The 21,973-nt window shown below is 31.7% G+C and overlaps 2 long non-coding RNA genes across 3 annotated transcripts in view; one reads left to right on the top strand and one right to left on the bottom strand.

Annotated features, from left to right (window-relative positions):
* LOC146999492 (uncharacterized) overlaps positions 1-21,973 on the top strand; it is a 251,924-nt gene that overhangs the window by 2,643 nt on the left and 227,308 nt on the right. The window lies entirely within an intron of this gene.
* Positions 1-21,973, bottom strand: part of LOC146999493 (uncharacterized) — a 29,282-nt gene that overhangs the window by 6,749 nt on the left and 560 nt on the right. The gene's annotated exons all lie outside the window — the stretch shown is intronic.

Below are 21,973 nucleotides of genomic sequence, written 5' to 3'. Positions count from 1 at the left end.
TTGAACTTTCATTGATCATTGTATTTTTTATTTTTAACATTTTAAAATTGGGCTCCTTTAGTTTTCCCGGAACTATTTAAAAAATTTTCATCAATAAATAAAAATAAACTTTTTAACTTTGACCACTAGATACCACTTTCGAACAATTGGTCGATAATATCATTTTCTCATGATAATGATTAATTGATAAGAAATTAAATTGAATCATTAGATAGTACCTGATCTTTTGTTTTACCCTTATATATTTCATGCCAGTAGAAAAATATACCATTTCTTCAGTATGAAACTTCTTTACATATAATTTTTTAGAAATATTCTTTTACGTGTTTGATATTATTTGGTTTCTTTTTTTTTAGCAACATCGCCCCTGAAGAAGTAATACAACTCCAGTTCAATGTCCAATTATTATATAGCATTTTGATAATGGTGCATAATATTTATTAAAACACAATAACGCATGTGTTAGTTTTCTGTACATGGAAGCTAATAAGATAGTTATTTGCAAATGCGACTATACATTTTGTATTTCGAAATATGTTTAAAGCATATGTTTCATAGTTATGCATTTTATGAGACGGCTTATCAGAGTTTTCGATAGTTAAGAAGGTTTAATTCAGATGGTCCAGATGGTGTCCTCGGACATTCTTATTAGAACATTTCCCGCTATGGGATATGAAGTACCTACGTTTAGAGGGAGAAAACTCAACCCTCAGCTAATGGCTTAAATACCCCTTTCTTATCACCTTCTCGCCCCCCAGCAAAATGTGAGGTATCAGTGCGGCAGCTACTCACCTTAATGATCGGCAACCAACCCTTCCATATTTTATGCCGATAGGGGTAGGAGAAAGGGGTTCGGGATCTGAGGCTTCTGATTGGGTGGAATGAAAGTCGTTTGGACGAACCCTTTCCTCTCTCTCACCCCGCGTAATCTGCGTTGCGCGTAATTTTTACCGCACTCGAATTCTGTTGGGAGACTTCAGTGCTCAGTATTGGCTGCGGTGCAAAGGGTTAGGGTGAGACGTATCCGCCCCTTTTTTCTCCCTACCGTAGGGATTTTTTGAATGTGTGCGGGGTGGATTTTCTGCATAGTAATAAGATGCTTTACGGGATTGACGGGGGAGATTCAGCCAGTCAGCGGATTTTTCCAGTTTTTCTTCCTTCTTTCATTTCGGGGTTTTTTGCTTTAATCTTGGCCGGATATTCTCCTTTCGCTGTTCTCCTTCGTTCGCTTTTCCACCCACCCCCTTTTTTATGCGCATACTTAATGGCGTAAAAAAAAAAAAAAAAATTCACCCATTTTTGGGTGAGAGAGAAGTGCGATAATTTAACTCAAGTATACGGCGACAGTTCGGAAGAGGAGCGCTTAAATTTTTCCAGCTATTTCTGGAGATGCTTTCCCCCCTTTTTTTTGAATTTTCCTCTTTTTCGTAAAGAAGGGGATAAATTTCTTCTAATGTAATGGCAGTATTCAGGCTCAGAACTCAGAAATATGATGGAAATCTTCATCTTCCGCACACTTCGCTTATTTTAAAGAAATAATACTCTATTCAAAGCTTGAATACCGCTTAACAGTTTGTCATTTAACTGCTAAAAAGCTACATTTCAATAATGCAATAGATTATAGTAATTTTGAGAGTAGCTGATTTCTGAAAATCTTATATTAATTGAAATATTTATTTAAATAAATTTTAAAATAAATATAATCCTAAATTGAAGTTCTCGGGGTTTTACAAATGCCCTGTAAACGAAATAAATTCATGTTCTGGTCTGTGAACAGATTGTAATTAGTGCCGTATTTCATCCCAAGTTTAGTATACTACAAGGTATGCTCTTGTATGACATCATTGACCCCTAATCTACTCAAAATCAACTTCTTTGGCACTCCATTTATGTTCTCGTTTCTTCCACTTCAAGTAACTTCCTAAGTAAGTGACGTCAAAGTTGGAAAGAGCCTAACTTTTTCATCTACTGACCTTAGTTTATTCTACCTAGTTAATATTCCTCAAAATTTATCCGAACAAAAGTTTCTCTAAGATTACCAAATAGATTTAAAGACTAAATTTATGTAAAAATTTTCTCAGAAAAAGTACTCAAGTCACCATTCATGTCCACCATATGCTTCGAGCTCAAGCAACATTTAATAATGCCTGATAGAAAAAATTAACCGTTATATAATGGTTATAGATTAGAGCAGTGGTTACTTACTTCACTGCATCCGAGAATTTAACCAAGCTGTGTACTGATATCAACGCCGCGACAAGCCATAAAGATCACACATTAAAAATATTTACACTCTCGTATTTTAATGTCTGAAAGTTATTTACGATAAAATACTTTCAACGATAAAGCAGGGCAACAAGACCTCTAGATTGCAATCGCTTTGATGTTGATATTTGCGAGTCTTTGAGAAGATCAAAACACGAAAATATATATACACAACATTCAATGGGGTCCACCGGTGGCCGATCGGTAAAAGCCGCTGAATACAGGTATTTCGGTCAGAGGTTCGAGCCCCGGAGAACGGGCTGGCTACATTAGCGTGGTTTTCCCCATGTGTAACGTGGATAAGAGCCAGTTTTTCTTCAAAACGACCTCCACGCAGCATCTCTCCCTTTCCGTGTAGTGTCTAAGGGCGAAGCACATAAGAAGTAAAAAAAAAAAAAAAAAAAATGCATTTCTATTAAAATTTTGATCCTTTTTACGAAAAATAAATATCGAAAGCTTTTCGCATATCTTTATATGTTATTGCACACTAAGCTTATGTTTCTGAAAAAATATGATGTCCCTAATGGAAAAGGGAAAAAGGTAGGAGTTTGATTTTGGAAATAAATATAAAATGAAGGAAATCTTTGCAACCAAACACGTTCAAATATTTTCTTTTTATGTTAGCCTTTAACATTATGTTAAAGTGTAGCATAATTCTTAAAGAAAATAGTGTCTGCAATTAAACTAAAACGAACAGCTTACTAATAGATTTCATAAAGATATGAAAACACCTTTGTTTTTAAAATTCTCAATATTTGATAAAAACTTCAGTTAAAGAGCAATTGAAACTATTTTAAATATTGGCTTTACTCGAATTTCTCTTCCTGGTAGATATAATTAAGCTATGTAATTAATTTCTAGCTTTAATCATTTGTAATACTCACAGTTAAGACAAACACTTTTTTAAGTCCCTTATGAAATGGCCTTTCCTAAGCACGTTTATGGTACAATTACTTAATCTGTTAATATACCGCATATATATTCCTGCCTTTTCTCTTTAATAAGCTACAGCGAATTCTCTCTTAGGTGATCTCACAAGGTTCAGACAGTTGTAGGCTTTTTAGCGGTTGAGGTAGTCTTACAGACGTGATTATCATTACCGATATTAATTATTATTTTCAGAAATATTACTCACTTTCAGAAGCAATCATCTGATAGAGAGGATTACAGTAATAGTAATAATAAATAGCATAAAATTCATAAAAGTTCACCATATTTTCCGTGTTCTTTTGGATTTGTTTCTCATGGTACAAATTTCAAGATTTTCATAAATACCTTATCGTAGAATTAAGCTAAACACAATTTTCTACACTTAAGTGGGTAATATTAGATTGCAAAAGGGAAAGAGGATCAGATAAATTACGCCTTATCAATTGCTAGTCTTCTTTTAAATGGACGTTCAAATTAATCTCATGAATATAAACCACTTCGGATTGCTAGTGCAGAAGATAATTAAAGAATAAATAAACAAACTAGCCGCATTTGCCAATTCTTTTTCTTTTAAATGGCGGCATTAGCCATTTTAGCCTTTGACCACTGCTAAGGCCAGAAGTTGTGGTTATTTTATTATGGAGGCACGTAATAAGCGATCACCGTTACCTCCTATGAAAGAACAGACAACTCACATCCATGCCTTCTCCGAGATTTGAACTCGAGCCTTTCGGTACGGTAATCAGATCACTTGCCACTTTAGGTCTGGGCGGCATTTGTCAAATCTTTAATACCACAGATGTTAGATTAAAAAAACGCCTTTGTTACCAAAAAGACTTTATTATCAAAAATCTTTATTCAAACGTGACGCATACCATCACATATGAAATAATTAGCTAGGTGCTCAACAATCTAAAGTTATCATATTGTTGCGTTATAATTACAGCAATATTCTATTCAGTGTTATGCCCTATCGGAGTGTAGTTTCGTGCAGAAATGAAAATCATTGGTATTATTCATGAAAAATCATTGGTATTATTCATGAAAAATCATTGGTATTATTCATGAAGTAAGTTGCTTTTCATTTTCTTGCTGCCTTTATTCCGCTGAAAAACAGCGAGGAAGTTTTAAAGAAAAACTTTACTTGCATGTTACTGTCTGAGAATTTTTAACCTTTTTTTGAAGGTTTTGCCGAAAAGCAATTCACAGTTACTGATGCCTTGAAAATGGGCTCTTCAAATATTCTGATTTTGTCTAAAGTTCTAAAGTTCTATGTATGACGGAGAAAACATAACAAAAGAGACACGTAATATTTTCCAGCATGAACACGACCGCGTCGTTGTCTTCTACCACAGACACACCGTTAAAACATGTCCAAAAATGTTTGAACGCCATATTGGATTTCTCCCTTAAAAATCGGCCTATGTTGAGTTTTAGGCAGATAAGCTTCGAAAAGGAATATTTGCAAATAGCAATTGCAGTTGACATGCTGACTTTCATGGACTTCTCAAAAGACGTGTTGTAAAAATTTTGGAAGTCTATTTATTCCAAGAAAATAGCCAAGGGCTATATGTATATTCGGCTTCTTTCAGAACTTTTCACCGTAGATTTACTTTTGTGCATGTACTGGCTATGGAATTTGGTCAAAGAGGCTGACAGTTTATGCACATCACAAGTTAAGAATCTTAAAGTGTCAGGGATGTTTATGCCCTAAGAACGGAACAGGTTTTCTGTCACATTTTATAGATTTTACTGCTACCGGTGCGAACACTAAATGGCGTGTTTTGAAAAGCATGGAAAATGCTCGCAACAAACTCGTCAAACTTTTCTCCGTTTTTAAAGAGTTGGAAGAACATGAAACGGAGTATTCAGCGAATTGCATCAATCATCACTTCGGTCTTTTAAAAGACGGCTGTGCCTACACTTGTATAATATTGAAAATAAAGTTTGTCTCATTTCAGTAGTGTTAAGGAAACGGAGAATAAGATATTCTTTTCAACTGCTGTTGAAATTTAATTCTTTTTGCTCGAAAAAATTTCATTTTATTACTCAAAGGAATTATTAAATTAAAATGTAACACTTCTAAATGTCTAAAATTCTAACTGAGCAAAATATGCTCAATTATAGTTCATCTCGTCATCTTTTGCACCTAATGGAAAAAATAAATGAATTTTCAGTTAGAAATAAAGATTCTTCATATTAGAACTGTTATATAAGTTATGTATTATGAATCAGTTATAAAAATTATTGCAATTGTTATAAAAGTGTGTAATGGAGAAACGATTAAAGGATACAAAATTAATAATAATGCACATAAAATAACAAGCAGTAATAAAAATGATGATTTCAATAACTGTGTTTATTAAGACCTTTTTTATTTTTTTTGTAAAGTCCATGAAGTGACCAAATGCTTAAATGTTTTTATCATGATATGATTGAAGAAAGTTAAATGATTTATTTACTTGCAATTTTAATAATTTCCTTTTGCGTAAATACATAAGTGCTTGCATCTAAAATAATTTATACTTCATATGCACCCGCAACTCGCAACTTTATACTTCATATGTTCTTTTCACTAGCAGTTATAAAATATTAAGAAAATATTTTAAGTTCTCCATATTTTCCTTCTATTGAAGAAAAAAATTGTAATGAAGACAGAGAAAAAAACTAAAGATTTTTTCCTTGATTTTTTATAATTAACTTCGGTGTTCTATTTTTTATTATATTTCTTTCGGTTATTTTATTGTCATTCAACTATTGCTATACACTTATTTTAGTACGCAATGATTAAATACAACATCATACTGAAAAATTATTACTTTTAAAAAAAGATCTGAATATCAATATTTATTTTTCAAATAAAGTAACTTTGCGAAAGGAACGCATAATTAATTGATTAAGAAAAGGCAACAAAGGATCTGATTTTGTATTTCATCTACGAGTGAAAAATTTCAGAAATAGTACCGAACCTCATATCACAAGGCCAAATTGTTTGAGTCAGAACTTCAGAGAAACACTCCCTGTGGCGATCCCCAAAAATAAATAAATAAACAAATAACTAAAATCTGAAAGCTTTCAAATTTTAACAGTCGCCCAAAAGGTTTTGTTAAGGTTTTTTATGCTCTCGCTGAGCCTCCATTCTACCAGATTGCTGCTACTACTACTAACTCTTTTTTTTTTATCTTTTTAACTTTATTATTAAGCATCATTTTCTTTGCACCAAGGCCACGTACAATTCAACAACAAAATGATACAAATTTTAAAAGTAGCATAGCAGCACACGTTTCGAATTCCCGATGCAGCCTTAAGTATTGGCATACATTTTTCAATTTTTTTTACGTCTTTTCTCACTTCATCGTATCACTGTTCAGTTTTATTACTAAGATAGCTTTACACAACTTTTTTTGTCTTTTTATCATTAACGTTTTGTGTGTTAACTTTATTTATTAAACATCACTTTCTCGGAGCTTACGCCACATAAAATTCGATTCAACAGCAAAATCACAAACTATTTAAAAACAGCCTATCTTTAGAATTTCAGATAGACAGTCTTGCGCGCTGGAGATAAAAATATTTTATTCCGTACAGTATTGCCTCTGTTCACTTTGAAATCGCTAAGTTAGTTAACCAAAAATTCGTTACAGTTTTATAAAATATGAAACAGATAATAAAAAAATTCAAACTGGGTTTTAAGGTGCCCATGTTCGGGTGGAGAACTACGTTATTCAAAATTTGACTGTTCTATGTACCGTTGTTTATTTACAATACAAGAAATATGCATACATTCATGGAAATTCTTCATTATTAAATTTCTTTAAATATAATGCATGGCGATAATTTTGGTGACAAAAATTTGAAAAGGGATTCGACGCAAAATGCCATTTCGAGACTAATAGCTCTTTTGGGCTAAAAATTAAAATTAAAGTTAAATTTTGGAAGTGTATCCTGCCGTTGTACAAATATTGCTTAACAATCTTTTCTCATGTTACATTTCTACGGGGTAAAGAGTTGCTTCGATTTTCAAAGAAATAAAAATTCGTTCGGTCTTTCAAACTGGTGAGGCTAAAGAGACTCTGATTAAGTGAAATAGTTGCATAAATAATTTTGGCAGAACAGGTAAGAGGATTGCCAAGTTATGCGATTCCAAATTTCGTCTCCTTTGTTAATCCTACAAGGAAAAAATTTCTGAAATAGTTGTTGTTATTAGTGTTGACTAATTCTTCCCTGTATGACATATAGTCAGCCCAAGCCAACGAAAATCCTTGTGGCAAGGAGCTCAAGATTACGTCTGTCGTTGGCAAGAGCCTTAAGCACCTAACAGGTGACACGGCGAGTTAGCTCACTTCTGCCCCAATTTTGATAGAGAGCACCCCGGGGGGGGACCTGTTCGACAATTTCCCACTCGTCTTTCCCTACCACCAACCTCTCGAGAGGACTTTCGGTTCGCCGATTATTTAGAGTGTCCCATGCCGCAAGGACATTATACATTTACAAACACCTATGCCTTCTCCGAGATTCGAACCCGGGCCCTTCGGCACGGCAATCAGCGATGCTAACCACTATACCAGTCGGACGGCTCTAAAAGAGTACTAGCCTCATATCACAGCACTAAACAGATTGCTCGAGTCCAAACTTCAAAGATGACTGGAAATAAAACGGAAAGGAGAAATAAAATGAAGGATAAGCTCCAAACTGTAAATGTAAATATATCAGGAAGTCAAATAAACAATGCAATCTAGAAGTATAACAAAGGAAAGAAGCTTAACAATTACTTTTTTAATCAGGTTTGACTCTGAAAAACTGCAGCAATAATGCTCCTTTGTGTGTCACCTACCGCTGTGAATTAATGCAGCTAAAGCATTCTCAAACGCGTATCCTTTAAAGCTAAATATTTTATTAAAGATCTGAGTTCCATTGAGATGTTAACCAAGAAATCATCTGAAGCTAGTAAATCATCTTGGATATTTTCTACTCGATAGTAAGACTTGGATTACATGGCTTGACTGAAGGATTCGATAATAATCTGAAGTAGTTTGCTCTTTATAGAGCACTTTTTGTTCAACCCTTTAGACAAATAATAGTTTTTATGATTAAATTTGATTTTTTAAGTATGGCTAAAGGCAATAATTTTAAATCCAGAAATGTAGTAAATTAAAACAAAAAATTAAACATTTTGAAGGAAATAATGTATGACTTTTTAAAATTGAATCTCTAAATTTTGTCAGCAATAGGAAAAAATAAAGATAGCCGCTTTTTTATCGTGGCAGGTGTTGAGATCTTTCTTGCTGGTCTTGTTCGAAGCAAAAACTCTGCGACCCTTTCACAGTTTAAAAGAACAGTCTCAATGCTCGTATTTTGTAAATAAATCTGCTTTGCTGTTATCACTATTATTGTTTTTTAAATGTAAAAAGCAAGTCTTCTTTTACTACTTCTTTACAACCCCATTCTGAATCATATCTTCTCCTTTTTATTCTTATTTATTTTGGGTCATTACTCTATTTTATATAAAAGATGCGTGAAATGAACGAATCAATTAAGTCTTCATTCCAAATAAGGTTGACATAAATACTCATTTAAAAATGTTTTTGGATCATTTCAACATAATTTACTATGAAGTTGTATGAAAATATTTTTAAATAATGGATGATTGGTTTATTGAGATTACGGCAAAGTCTCGAGAGCTATCTGCCTAAGGAAAGGGTTGCCTTTGTTGAGGACTTTCTAAGGGAAACTACCTCGTATACATGTTACACACAGGGAAAACCACGAAAATATTCATGCAGCCAGCCCGTTTGCGGGATTCGAACATCGGACTGAACTACCAGTGTTCAGCGACCTTACCGCTCGGCCTATGGTGTGCTAAGTAATGGATGGAATCCTATACAGTCAAAATATTCGATGATTCAGTAATTCATATATATAAGAGAAACTACATAAGGGTAATCGTATTTTCCTCCCTATCCGATGCGTTTAAGAGAAGTTTCATAATGCTCCGCTGCTCTTTTTAACCCTTCTTAAAAGTTTTCAAGCGTAATAAATACCATTAAAATCTCTCTAAAGCCATCATACATCCTATCACTCTGAATCTCTGAAATTCGTCTATCTTTGAAGAGCTGCAATTAATATTTCATAACTTTCTTGTGATCTCATGCACATGAAAACATTAATTATTTTAAAGCTCTTAAATCATATATCTTAATGCATTCTTAATATGACTTGTAATTACTTTACTGCATCAAGACATGAAAGGAACATAATCTTCCGTTATTCTATTGATAATATCAATAAAATTTTAAACTTCAATTAAATAGGATAGAAATGTACGTGCGACTCATAACTTCAAACACATTATGTTTGCTCGAATTCTGCGAAATTAATTCATTTAGTAACTAGATACAAATGGGATAAAATTCTCGATACGACGTAGACACAACAGATATAGACAAACTAGTCCATGGTTATCAGTCAATAGTTCAAACATTAAATAGTTCTTGAACCAAAATATTTATCAAATTTATTAAATTTATAAAATTTTATCAAATTTATACAATAGTATTTATTAAATTTATAAAATTTTATCAAATTTATACAATAGTATTTATAAAATTTTGTTAAATTAAATATTGGCCTAAAAATTTTGTTGAAAAAATTACTAAGCATATTTGTACGATCATAACCTTAAACTTTTGTTAACTGAATGAGAATTTTATTCCCAAATATTATTGGCAAAGTGATTGCCTCGGCTTCAGGAATCACGAATTTGAATCAACCACCAAGTTTGTTTGCGGACGTTTAAAGTAATTCATATAACAAATCGCTCTTCGAGGATGTACTATCCCAAATGCTCATGTTTTGAAGAGCGATTCCATTTTACGAGCATTTTCTCTTTTTAATCACGGCATGTTCATGCCCCATCGGCATCATCTATTACTCCCTATAATCTAAAACACCAATACAATTTTCCTCCACGTTAAAAACGAATCCGCTGTAAATTCAAAACCCGGCTCCGCTAAACCCACTACAACATTCCATCACAGGGTAAAGAATGGGAAAAAAATGCTATTTATACTTGCGCAAAATGACACCCTCTGGGGTACCATAAAATATACCCCAGAATAACCCCGCTGGCCAGGGAAAAAACAAACAAACAAACCCCCAACCTCAAGACATATCGAATAAACAAAGGGTAGTTGCTTGTAAAGGAAGGCTGTTAAAATGAAACTCGGGGCCTTAGAGGGATTAAGGAGCTCCGGAGCTGCTTCACAAAATGTGATAAAACTTCCCATTTAGATAAGTATGTACGGATGTAGCTAGAGTTTATGTAGTGGAGGAGGTTGGTTTATTAGATGGCGTTTCAAAAAAAAAAGTGGCAGCAAAATTTCGGTTTGAAGTAGTATCTATACAATAAAGATATGGACTTGTTACTTAAAGATGAAGCACTACTAAGGAAAATTATTGTGCCCGAGAGGTTAGAAACAGTTCAAAAATACGAGTCCTACACGCAAGACTTTTAACATAAATCATGCATTAAATGTAACGTTTTTGTCAGTAGTTTTATGGTGTAGTTTAAAAAAGAAACTGGCAAAAGATGTCTTAAATCTCATTTGCATATAATCTATTTATGTAATGGACAATATGAGTGTATATTAAATCAGTCTGCGATCTGGTAATTACAGGACAACCTGTAGTAGGAAAAAACAGATATGTTTAAATGACCTTTATTACATTTATAGGAACCATATGGAAAACTATGTATTGCTGAGTAGAAAATGTAAAGCGCTTTCAAACTGAAAGGAAAAACAGAAACCATTTGTTTCCTCTGCTCGGAAAAAGAAATCAAAATACACTACTGAGATTTTAAAAGGAAGCTTAGTTTGAAATGACAGCCAGGATTTACATTTATAAATGGGATAATATAATTTATAATATTTCTGCTTTAAAACCTTTTTAAAAAAAAATTATCTGAAAGCTAGCTGAGTTCGCAATCTACAAGTCTGCTGTTACACTCGCTCCTGCTAGCCTTTATTTATTTATTTATTTTATTTTGTGTGTGCGTGTGTGTGTGTGTGTCTTTTTAGCTTTATTATTACGCATCCTTTTCTTCGCACCTACGCCATATACATTTCAACAGTAAAATTACAAAACTTTTAAAAGCAACATAACAGATTATGTTTAGAATTTCCGATACCGCATTAAGTGTTGGCACATATTTTTCTTTCCCCCCCCCCAGTGTTTTCGCAGTTCATATACTAATGTTCAGTTTTCATACTAAGATGGCTTTGTAAAAGTTTTTTTGTCTTTTTATTACTAGCGTTTTGTGCGTTTACTTTATTTATTAAATATTCCGCTCTTCGCAATTGCGCCACATCAAATTCGATTCAACAGCAAAATTACAAAATATTTAAAAACAGCATGTCTTTGGAATTTCCAATAGACAGTCCCGAGAGCTGGAGATAAAAATATTTCATTTCATGTAGTGTTGATATTGCCCGCTTTGAAATCATTGAGTTTGTTAACTATGTCACTATCTTTATACGCAAATATACTCCTTAGATTAAAAATTAATATTTTTATCGGTATTTATTAAATTTTACGTTTGCTAGTCTCAACTTTGAAAGCTTAAGCTAGATTAATACATATTTTAAATATAAAATAACACAAACATAATTAAAGAGTATAATATACACATTCCAAGTATTATGTAGAAATGTTACAATCAAGATATAAAAGGGATAATTTAAAACCTTATGTAATATCTTCTTCAGATAGCCATGTAACGGATTCATTCTAATTCCATTTAACAAGATGGCGCTTTTGATAATATAAAAACCTTACACAATACATCCTGCGGATAGCAACGTGAAGGATTCATTCTCATTTCATTTAACAAGATTGTTTTTAATGTAATACACATAACATATAGACCTTTAATTAATCAATTTAAACATTAAATTAAGAAAAATAGCATCCCATAATTACATAGCAAAATATTAGCAAACTTTTAATTAAATAAAAAATTTTCAGCGTAGAAATGCTACAAGCATCAGCATTTGAAATACAATTATTCAGCAGGGAATATTTTTTTCTTAATGTACACAGAATGGCACTAGTTGTCTAGCGGTTGTGCGGATAGATAGAGTAAGTGCGCAGACGTGTCACACAGCTATTGAAATAACAACACGATTAGAGAAGTGGTCTCGCTTCGAGATGCGAATCGTAATTATTTAAGCTAAGCGAGTATCTGGAAATTTATCGTGCCGTTAATGCCGATTGTTATTGCGCCGCTTTGACAAGGTTACGTGAAATCATCCGACCAAAGTGCCCTGGAATGTTGAATGATGATGTCATTCTCCTGCATGACAATCCCCGGTTCCGTACTGCTCTCCAAACTCAAAAATTGCTCAAAAGTTTAAGTGGGAAGTCTGGAATCACCCCTTCCCACATATATCCTAAATTTAACATCCAGTGATTATTTCTTTTTATCGAAATTGAAAGAACATCTATCTGGAAAAAAGTTCTCTTTAGATAGTGATGTGAAAACAATTACCAAGCCTCAATGGGCAGGCACGCAATTTCTACCAAACCATATTCAACAAGTCCCTGCTTTCAGATAAGTGCCTAAATAGATTTAATGATTATGTGGAAAATGGTAGGCAAGTATGCCTCTTAATTCTCTTTTGTATGTTCTATATATTGTTAATAAATATTTTTAATAACCCATGTAAAATTTTTTTTGGATCCACCTTCGTAGCTGTAATGCTAAAAGATTAATAAATACAGTTAAGAAAGACTAGAAAGTCTATCGTAAACCTTCGAAATCTGAAAAGGAATTTACCTTCTGATCAAAACCAATACGAGAATGCATTTTGCTATAGAACTTTACTACAGCACTTCAAAAATATTAAACCTTTTTCTTTTTCTTTAAATAGAAAGTATTAAACAACGTGCAGAACTTGTGTGCTAATGATAGTATAGTAGTATTAATAAAGACATTTATTAAAGAGCCTTAATTTTAAAACTTACAAATAAGTTTATAAGTAAATTTTAAAGATGAATCCTCAAGAAGATATCGAAATGAGACTAATTTAGACTTTCAAAATCATTTAACTTAACAGCAAAAGTCTATGTTTGAAAATAAAGATAATTTTTAGGGAATTTTCCGATATGAATATCGTATTACCATAACCTAAAATAATAATTTTGAAATTATTGAGTTTAAGCAACATTATATTATCTTTTTAACATCAGATCTTTAATTGGAAAACAACAGTGAATCGCTTCACTTCATTGTTGACCATTAAACAGTTAACAGCAGCATCAATGTCGACCATTTAAGAAAGCAGTAAAAATACTGATTGCTGATATAAAAATATTTCACCTATGTATTTTATAGAATTCTTGTCTCTTTGATATTTCATATAAAATCTGGAACATATTTATTTATTTTTAAATAATAACAAATATGAATCAGAACTAAATAAATACCGATTAGAACTAATTACATTAACCTGAATTACAAAGCTGATAATTAGAAATATTTTTTTTACGATTAAAGTTAAATATAGCGAATGCTAGATATATAATTTGAACCATTTCTTTTTGCGAGCATAATGATTTTGGAAAATATTATGGTCCGCTCGCTGGTTTTCTGAAAAACAGGAAAAGCTTCGAGTAATATTGGTAATATAACACAATTCCAAAAATATATTTTTACTTACACATCAAAAACTACGTGTATTATATATCCGTAACTCTGGTGCTTGATGTAATCTCTGCAGAAACTGTTTGGCCATGACTTCACTTTGGACACAAAGCTACAGCCTAAAAATTCGTTTTTAGTTTTTGCTTTAATATTGCTGGTTGGAAAAACTAAATAAATAAGCGTGAGATTGCAAAAAGAAACTTTCCCTAGGAAATTACTTTCTCAAAGTTTCGCAGAATCGTTAAGATTCGGGATACAAGTGTAAGGAGGAAATGTTACCTCCTGAGAAACAATATTTGGGATAGTGAAATAATGTAATTTTTTTTCTTCCTTGCTTGAAATATTTGGAGGAATTTCCGAGTTTCTTTCCAAAGCACTGATAAAAAATATTCATTCTGAATCGAAAAACTTTGCGAGAAATTATGTTTATATTAAAAAATGGAAAACTAGACTTTAAGAAATGAGACTAGTTTTTAAAGTACAGTCAGATTATACACGTAAGAAGAGAGGTATTATGCAAGAGCGAATGCTTTACGATGTACTGTTGAATGTCTTAATGTTTTTAATTTAGCGTACTAGGTAGTTTTAATAATCTGTTGAATATCTTCTTTAGTGTATAAAATTTTGAAACGAATACATGAAACAAAACCGTAGTATACTAGTACCGTCTATATTACACCATACCAATAAATTAAATCTTACAATTATATTTTATTTAACGCTTCGGTTTAATAGAAATTACTAATTTATATCTGTTTGAGCACATGATTATTATTTTTTTTATCTAAGAGAATATATTTAGAAGTAATCTCAAATATTTGAGAATTAAAGTTCAAAGCATTAAAGGATATGTAAATATTTCCAGAAATATTTAGTCAGCAATATAAGGTTTTTGACTTGCATCCGCATGTGTAACATGACAAACAATAAAGTTCCACTTAAAAGCCTTTTGTATATTTCTTTGTTTGTTTAGAAAGGGAAACAATTTCGCTTAATTAATTAATATTCGGTTAATTAATTAATCGCAATGAAGAATGGGAATATTATTTGGCATAGAGAACATCATCTTTTTGAATCTTTAAGCTTGTGTTTGTGCCAATATTTATTTTAACTTAATCAAACCTAGTGCTTTTAGAGCATTTGAGTTATGAGCATTAGTATGTTTAGAGTTACTGGCAATTAGGTAGTTAAGAAATTAAACATATGGTGTTTAATTTAAAAATTGTTGATATTCCTACCAAAATTTTAAAGCTGTATAGATATGTTCACTAACAAATCTTAACAATAATAAATTGTCGAAAGTAAAAAGTGCGTTTTTCTGTTACTGTTTTAATCTAATGACGCGACATTTAAAAAGTTGGGAATTCTTCGACAGTGGCTTAACCCAGCAGTCAGCTATCGTCTCATCATTGACAATGCTGCGATTTCACAATTTTCACGTGTAAGTAAAGGTTACGTATATCCTTACATTTTCCAATATTCTAATCCCATCCCAAAGTTGGGGTAACCAGCTTCCCTACCACCATGCTAAATAAAGCAATTTATTCTCAATTGTTTAGATATCTCGTTTATTAACTTCGAAAATCAATTTAGATTTACTCATTTTCCTTCATGTATGAAAACAAAAGCAATACTATGAGGACACACGAAGTATCAAATATTGAAAAAGGCTTATAAGATATTTAATTTAAGTAATATAACAGAAAAGTTATAACCCAATAGAATGTGGTACATACAATTCTTTGGCATTTATTTACTTGAGTAGGACCTTTAGATTTCTAATAACTTCACGACACAATCCTACGAGAATCTCTCAGAGAGAACCGTGCCTGCCTTTCTTGCATAAATTACACTTGCAGATATTCCGACGAAAGAAATGGTAGAGCTTAATATATGGCTTTTGTTAGCCTTCCATAGTGAACTGCTGTGAACTAATCGACGAGATTTCACACGGAGTTCAAAATATTCTTACATAGAATCAAGAGTTATGATTCGTAAAAAAGTTGATGTTTTCAATCCAAGAATTTCCAGCTCATCGCAGAGCTGAGGTAAAAAAGTTGTGGATTTCTTGATTGAAAATTTTAAATTCCACGTGATGTCCCAACGATATGCAGTATGTTCGAAGGGCAGATACTGCAACAAAGTTCCGGTGTCAATCCCTACGACCTCTTTCTTTGAGGATATCGACAAATGCACTATAATTAAAACAGCCATCATGATTTTCTTCCATGAATTGAATATGTGTTATAAAATTATTAGAAATGTGAAATTTCTTCTCCGTGAAGCCATAGAGGAGGAAAAGGGGAAGATATTGAATATATTGAACACATTCTGTATAGTGATAGTCACGTATAGTTATTGAGAATTTCAGTATTAATCTTTGTCCAGTTTTTCTATATACTAAAATTTCAAGGGTACTATATTTCTCGTTTCACTCTGTACTTATCTTGACGTTTCCTTTATTATCGATTTATCTTTATAGATTCTTTATTATTATTATTAATTATTTCATATAGTCTTTATTATTATTATTAATTGTTTTATGTATTCTTTATTATTATTACAAATTATTTTATATATTCTTTATTATTATTAAAATTATTTTAAGTATTCTTTATTATTATTAGAATTATTTTAAATACTCTTAATTATTCTTATATAGATACTACATTCTATACAATATGTATATTTCTTTATACATCAGTTTTGATTACTTTACAATAGTCTCTTTTGCTTCTGTATTTCTTTTGTATAAGATATAATTCTAAAACAGAACAATTGCTTCGACAGCATACTTTCAATTAATGAAATATACTTCAGAATAAAGCCATCGAGATGCGTATGCATGCAGTTATACTGATTTTTTGACATAGTTAAAGTATAGTAATGTTAATTATTATAGCAAAGCATTAATCAAACAAGTATAAAACTGCAGCACTGTTCCAGGTTGCAAAATAGACCTATTCTCACCTACATATTAAGGAGATATTTTTAGTATTAAGGTTTCGGGAGCTGAATATGCTACAAACATTTTCTTCGGAACTAGGACTTTCGAAATATCCTGTGACGTTTTACAGTAATTAAAGACAACGGCAGGCACAATAAAGAAGATACATACATCTTTCACAAGAAAGAATCGGACAGGCTTCATTCATAACCATAATTTTTGCTTCAGTAAACTCGTCATTCATATTTTTTTTATTAGATAAGGCAAAGATATTGAGCAAATTACATTAAATTTTTAAAGACTATCTTTAATTATTGTAGTTGTGATATTTTTTTAAGTTGCATTAATATAATAGATAATAACTCATACTTGATTAAAACCTACTTCAATTTTATAATTGAAGTCTCTATGAGGGAAAATGCTCTAAGAATATTAATAAAATTATTTATAAAATTTAAAACTATATTGTGAGGAACTTTGTTTAAAAATTATATTCCGGTTTCAGTATCTTATTAGACGAGGTTTTAAAATACGCACCGATAAAATATATGAGCCAGCTTAAATTAGCATTTTATATGTAGTCTGTGTTTTTACATTTGAATTTAACTTTGCTATGTTACTATAAATATCCACAAATAGCGGAAGTTTCTTCTGTAGCACAAGCTGTACCTGTTATGTTATGTTTAAGACTAAAAAAAAGCTTATTCTAACCTTCTTTAGTATTTTGCGGGTTGTTTAAGACGTAGCGATAACTCGCTATTGGTAGCAGGATCTGCAGAACTTTAACTCCAACTTCCATTTACAATCTAAATTTTAAAATAACAGATACCCTACAATATTATAAAAGCTAGCAATCTATGTATTACACACAATGAATTATATTCCATAAAATCTTTCGAAAAATAAATAGGTATAAAAATGACACGTTAATGTACTAAATGCAAAACATTTTTGATTGTTGATGCAAGGTAGATAAAATTAAGTATAATTGATCTATAGTAAATAAACGAAAGGATTAAATAATGTTGCGTAACGGAAGCATTCTAAAACTGAATTTCTTCTATGCCAATTTGTTTACGTTTGTGGAATTTCAGACTTTCTCAATAGGTGGAGAGAATATATATTAAATTTTAGCACACGTTCGAAATTGAAATAGATTGCAGCAAATTTATTTCTTATCCAATCAGAGAAAAGCCGTAACTTTCATAGAGCACCGCAACATAATTCTTCGCGTTTTTTTCCTCCTTAAGGAACAAACAAAATTGAAGAGCATCACTCCAAGCGAAGTGATGGATTGCGGCATTTTCTATGGAGAGCAGAATTTTACAAGAAGTAAATAGAAAAACACAGTTTAGAGAGAAGCGCCCAACAAAAGCATTCTCTCCTCGGGTCTTGTGTTATTCTTTGATCAGGCAACATAATTACATTTATTTCATTCCTTCGAAAATCAAATATTTTATTTGGATTCGTAACTTTTCAATTTCAGACTTAGTGTATAAACTGCTGTCGACAAAAAAAAATAAATAAATAAATAAATAAATAAATAAAAATAAAAAAAAAAAAAAATCTGAGGCGGACGAGAACACAACACGTTTGAAAAAAAATAATAAATAGAATGAACTACCCAACAGCGAAGAAGAATTGAAATGGCATTTTTGTAGAAGTGACTGTTACCTTTATTTACTTTATTTTTTATTTCACTTTTCCTGGTTTTTACCGATAAATGTCCAATTTTTGGAAAAAGCTGCGTACAAAAAGACGTTTCTGCTACCTGAAAAACAACCTACAGGGGCAATAAAGTACAGCCAATACTGTACTAACGGTATCAGGTCGTTATATACAGCCAGCCAACGCAGTAATGGATAGCCCGTGGCGATTTTAGACTCTGTGTTGGAATATAGACCACAAAAAATAGCAGCAGACGTTAACAGGTGAAACGATGTAAGTCAAAGCATTTTAAATTTAATTTTTAACACTGATTTTTCACCCGCAACAGTGGTATTTATCCAACTAAAAAACAAAACCTATCTCAGATTTTGAGCAAAACTTTCACCGGAACTAAATTAGACGTTAAAACATAAGGCCTTTAAAACTATAAGCGATGAAATAAATACTAAAAACCTAATATAATATATATACCATTAAACTGACTTGAACGACTTTCTCCAAAAACGGATTTATATATACTTAGTAGCGACAGCAGTTCTAGTTCTTTGAATATAGTGTAAAATCAACACAGTTACGAAAAGACTTCTACGATAACAAAAACGCAACTTCTTTTCTCGGCTGTTTATTTTCTTAGCAGATATGGGATATGGACTAAGAGTTTGGAACGTTAACGACAGTATTAAAGCGATTAAATGTAACATCGTTCTCAAGCAGTATCCGATACAAACAGAAATATCTTTTTATTGCTGTTTTATCGAAGGGTGATCTTTGAAAACTACATTTTTATTTAGAAAGATATTGCTCAGATATGGCTTCTTTTAAGAAATTACTTTGGATGTGTAGCATTTTTTGCCAACTACTCTGTTACGTATATTGATTCCAAAACATTTTCTTAATAATCGCACACTGCAGTTTTATGATCAGTGAAAAAAAGTGATTAATTTAGTTTATAAAATTGGCAAATTAATTAATTTTATAAACTGATGTAACTTAATTTTTAATTTAATTGCTGAAAATTCTAAATAGACTATTATATTTTGGGGGGGAATTCATTCTTATCAGTTTTTAAAATTTTTTGTCATGAAAATACTCATTGTATTATTTTCAGCAAAGCATTTAGATAAAGAAAAATGCATTCTTTCAATCTTTCATGTTATTGACTTATATTTGAATGCGTACGATGAGTTTTTTAATCTTAAATAATAAGTATTACTAGCTGCTTTTTATTTACTATTTACATTTAACTATTTTTAAATATAAAAATTTCAGTCTCAGCCTAATGTTTACTTTTATATGAAAACGTTTAATGCCTTTTAAGAAATAGCGAAGAGAGTCTTTTTCTATTTACAGCTAGTTCGCCTCTTTGGCAAACTTGATAATTTTGAACCTGATCATTTAAAGATAACAAAATTTCTAAACATAATTTTTGCTTATTTAATTTGCACGTGTTGCGCAATAAATTCTCCATGGCTATCTTATTAAAATAACCATAATTTTAAGCAAAATACTAATAATTGTACATTTGCAATGCATATTATTTATAAAAAAAGTTATTTAAGATTAGGTATAAATTTTGTTTATTTTTTAAGATAATAAACTACTCTTTTTTACAATAACTATGGAATATGAATTATACTGCATGCAATAAGTGACAGAAAATGTTATAGCTGCCATCATTGTCTTTCTTCTAGACTTAAATGGTAATTAGGTTTGGTTTATTTGATTACGGCAAAGCACACGACGCCTATCTGCCTAAGGCAAGGGAATGCCTTCGTGGAGGACTTTCTAAGGGAAACTGGCTCGTCAACACGTTATTCATGTCAAAACCCATGAAGACATTCATGATGCCTTTCGCGGGATCTGACCTCGAACCTCGGACCAAACTACCAGTGTCCAGCGACTTTACCGTTCGGCCGCTGGTGGGCCCTAAATAGTAGTTAACTTCTGATTAATGGGGATTGGATTAACCTAGTTAAGAGCTAAACGGAACTTTTCTAAAAATGTAGAGTTAAAATAGTTTATTTCGAATCGCTAGAAAAACTGTTATTATAAACCAACAGAATAAAGCAAATTTTCAGTTTTTAAGTTCTGAAATTCAAATTAGATAGATTAAAAAATAGTACAGCTTGCAAAAAATTACATTGTTTCCTCCACATGTGTTCCTCTGGCGTGAGTGGTGAGAACACCCTCGTTGCAAGTTGAAAATTTGTTGTTCGAATCCTGTTGAAGGCCCAATAGGTTGTTTCGATTTCTTTGTCTAAAATACCTAATGTCTCTACAAATGAATTATTATAAATCAATAAAATTATTTAAAATATTTTCCTGGCATAAAGAGCAATAGAAAAACTGACGAAGCTCTTCCGAAAATTTGGAATATACATTATTTTAGGTTTTAAGCAAATACACATTAAGATAACCATTACAGTTTAATCCTTTCTAGAAAATGCCTGATTATAAATGTGCTAGCAGTCCAAAGTTAAAACAAAAGTGCTTAAAAGTTTAAAACATCACTTCATTTCTTATAAAAGATGCATAACGTTTTAGTTATAACTAAAGGGATATATTAAGGCTTCACATTTATCCTTTAGAATTATTGTAACTAAGATCTTTCAAACTCTTTCATTAAAGCGATGTCTGTTGAGTGACGTGCACATTTATTTTCGCCTCATCTTATCCGTCAGTTTGCCTCTTTGCAATTTATATATACATATATGTTTTTTGAAATATATGCTTCTTTACACTGCGATGTAAATACTTGTTTTCCTGTCATATGTTTGTCCATCTAATTTTTGACATGATTTTCATAAAATTAACATTATTTCTAAATCTTAAAGTATTTAGTCTTCATTTTCATGAATATTTAAGCTCTTTGAGCTTGTTCTGTAATTACTGAACTAAAATAAAATAATTGGTTTGGTTTATTTGACTATCGAAAATCATTCTAGGGTTATCTAGCTAAGGGGAAGAATGCTGCTGCACAGAATTTTTTAAGGAAACCTGACTTATATCCTATGACTTCTTGACGCAGGCTCAAATGCGTAGTAAAACATGTACTACAGTCCACCTAATTTGCCTTGCCCGTTTAAGAGAATATGTAAATAGATACGTTTATTTTCGAGGCTTCTAGAACTTTGATTCTGAATGTAATTAGCCTCCGAGAACCTATATGTATAAGAAAGGGAAATAATGTTTTCTTCCCAAATATTCGACAGTAAGGTTTCAGTGAAGTACGAATTCGGATCTCCAGAACACGGTTTTACAATTTTTCGATGATGTCTGTCTGTGTTTATCTGCTATTTTTCCGTTTACAGCTCTTATGTTAAGCTTTCAAAATTTGTATTTTCCGTATTAAAGCTTTGTGCATTCATGTAAAGAGTTGATCGGATTTCCAGTAAAACTGGACAAACGAAAATGGTATTTACTTCAAGCCCATAGCAGTTTTTAATGGACAGTTGGAATAT

Source organism: Stegodyphus dumicola, chromosome 1 (genome assembly GCF_044657685.1).
Source record: "Stegodyphus dumicola isolate Sdum_Otavi_A_Nest chromosome 1, ASM4465768v1".
NCBI classification, from domain to species: Eukaryota; Metazoa; Arthropoda; class Arachnida; order Araneae; family Eresidae; genus Stegodyphus; species Stegodyphus dumicola.
This window is presented reverse-complemented; position numbering and strand designations above follow the sequence as displayed.